Genomic DNA, 2755 nt, shown 5'->3' with positions numbered 1-2755 from the left:
GATTGCAAGGACCTTGTCAGTTTACAATCCCTTATTTTTAAATTTTTTTTTTTATGCCTACAGCACCTGGTCTTCCTAGGTGGTCTCCCATCCAAGTACTAACCAGGCCCGACCCTGGTTAGCTTCCGAAATCATATGGGATCGGGCTTGTTCAGGGTAGCATGGCCATAGACTCAAAGAATTATTTTAAATAACTAGTTCCCCAAATGCCCTTAAAAAGTAATTAGATTAAAAAGTTCTTTCAACCCAAGATCTCTGCAATAAATTAAAGTACATAAATTGAGGTTCGGACATTCGAAAATTCCATGCGGGATAGTAGAATCACAGAACTAAACTAGTAGGCGAACAAATAAAAGTAGGAAGGAGAAATTCAACACAAAAAGGTTATCTGAATATCACCTTTGAGGGGCTATAGACATGCTCCAAGCTTCGCTGTTTTGAGAGATGGTGGAACTTGTGGCTCAGACTAAAAAGTTTAAGTATTATTTCAACCAATCAAGTGTTCACAGACATAGAAAAGACAGGTCAAGTGTATGGCAGATCTTACTAGGATTATATCTATATCATCTAGTCAGAATAGAACCTGAATTTAAAACTTTAAGAAAATACTACTGTTTTTGTTTTTTAATCCATTCCAACGTCAGGAAGTTTTTCCTTACGATCTAACCCTAAACCTTTAGCTTGTTTCTCATGGAAGAAAAAGTTACAGCTGGTCAGCATCTCTTCGTAAGGACCCACCATGCACACAGGGTTCACGTCTTTGGACTGTGAAGAGTTGACTTGCCACTAAGTTCATGATGATTTTGTGAGGACCTGTAAGTGGGAGGATTCTCTTACTGATCTTATACCCTATTTTATCAAAGTGAATAAAAGCCAATTAAGGGATAGAGGTAGTGCTTGTTAGCACTTTATTCATCTGGTTCAGGCCCCTGCCTCTGTACTTGCTGGGACCTGATTTGATATTTTATAATAATGTTTTGGAGTATAAGGCTACATAACCTTAAAATGATAATAAGAATAGGAAACATCTCTTTATAAAATCAATAAATAAAGCATAGGATTTATTATAAAACTTCTGAAATGTCTCTCATACTTAAAGGCAAAATCGACTATGCATAAGGTTGCAAATTATTCTTAGAAATGTTATGGGCTAATATCATAGGAATCAGGTACAAGACTGACTTTGAATCAGGTCTGTATCAAATATATTTTGTTTTTTGCTGGAGACATTCAAAATGTATCTAAAATTCATTTAAAAGTTAGCATATTTTAGGCTATTTGATTTATGATGTGCCTTGCTGCAGCTTCATGTTTCTTGGGTATATCATTTTCATCAAAATTGGAAAAGTTTTGGCCATTATTTCTTCAAAAAACCTTTTCCTTCTTCTCCGTTCCTTTTAAGACTCCAATTATTCATATATTAGGTTACTTGAAGTTGTCCCACAGCTCGCTGATGCTCTATTTTTTTTTTTTTTCAGTCTGTAGAGTCAAACTACTGTTAATTCTACCCAGTGTATTTTTCATCGTAGTGTATTTTTCATCATCCAAGTCTGATTTAGGTCATTTTTATATATTCCATGTCTCTTCTTACCATGTTCATGCTTTCCTCTGTCTTCTGGAACTTGTGCAGTAAATTTATAATAGCTGTTTTAATGTTCTTTTCTCTTAATTTCTGATGTTTAATTTTTGAGTCTGTTTCTGTTCATTGATATTTTCCACCTCATCGTGGGTCATATTTTCCCGCTTCTTTCATGACTTAGTGTATTTGGGTGCTAGAAATTGTGAATTTTATGTTGCCCAGTGTTGGATTCTTTTTAATTCCTATAAATATTTTTGAGCTGTGTTCTGGGACATTCAAGTAACTTGGAAATAGGTTGATTTTTTTTTTGAGATTCGCTTTTAAGTCTTGTTAGGTAGGACCAGAGCAACTTTTAGTCTAGGGCTAATTTACCCTTATTACTGACACAATATCTCCTGAGTTCTCTACTTGTTGCCTTATTTATTATTAGCTTTTTCATTTTATTTATTTATTTGTTTGTTTGTTTGTTTGTTTGTTTATTTATTTTTAACTCTGGCTGTTGGGAATATGAACTATTCCCAGCACTGTGTGAGCTCTGAAAATTGTTCCACTTGCTCCTTTCCAGTGGTTCTTTTTCTACCCTTTGGTAGTTTCCTTACATGCATATGCTGATCAACACTCAGCATGACCTCTAAAGATCTTCAGAGCTCTTTTCTTTGGTACTCTGGTGCTCTTTCCTCCCTGGTACTCTGGTACTCTTTCCTCCTTGGTACTCCGGTACCCTTTCCTCCCTGGTACTCTGTCCGGTGAATTCTAGCCACTTCGGCTTCCCCATATTCTCAACTTCGTACTCTCAAATCAGGGAGACCACCTCAATTATTTAATTTCTCTCAGGGATCATCGTCCTGCACTGCCTATTATCCAGTGTCTGAAAACTATTATTTCTTATATTTGCCTGTGTTTTTAGTTACTCCATTACAGCCAGAAATGGCACCCTAAAAGTCAGTATATTTTAGGACTCTTAAGTGAGAATGGTTTCCAACTTTCTATTAGTACACCCTAAAAATGTTTAATAGACAGTATTTAAAGGCATTTATATAAACAATTGAAATCTTTCTTTGGGGAAATTAAAACAACAAAACTTGATTGCATATCATGATTTCATATTTCGCAGATGTTAATATTTAATCATATGCAGAGCCATTTAGCTTAAGTGCATTAATGTAACTCATTTAA

At 35.1% G+C, this 2755-nt stretch overlaps 1 pseudogene; it reads right to left on the bottom strand.

The window, feature by feature from the left end:
- Positions 1-54: 54 nt before the first annotated feature.
- On the bottom strand, positions 55-173 carry LOC112486054 (annotated as a pseudogene).
- Positions 174-2755: the final 2582 nt, after the last annotated feature.

The sequence above is a fragment of the Pteropus alecto genome, unplaced genomic scaffold (genome assembly GCF_000325575.1).
Source record: "Pteropus alecto unplaced genomic scaffold, ASM32557v1 scaffold25, whole genome shotgun sequence".
Lineage (NCBI taxonomy): Eukaryota > Metazoa > Chordata > Mammalia > Chiroptera > Pteropodidae > Pteropus > Pteropus alecto.
The sequence above is the reverse complement of the archived record's forward strand: the minus strand, read 5'-3'. Positions and strand labels throughout refer to the sequence as shown.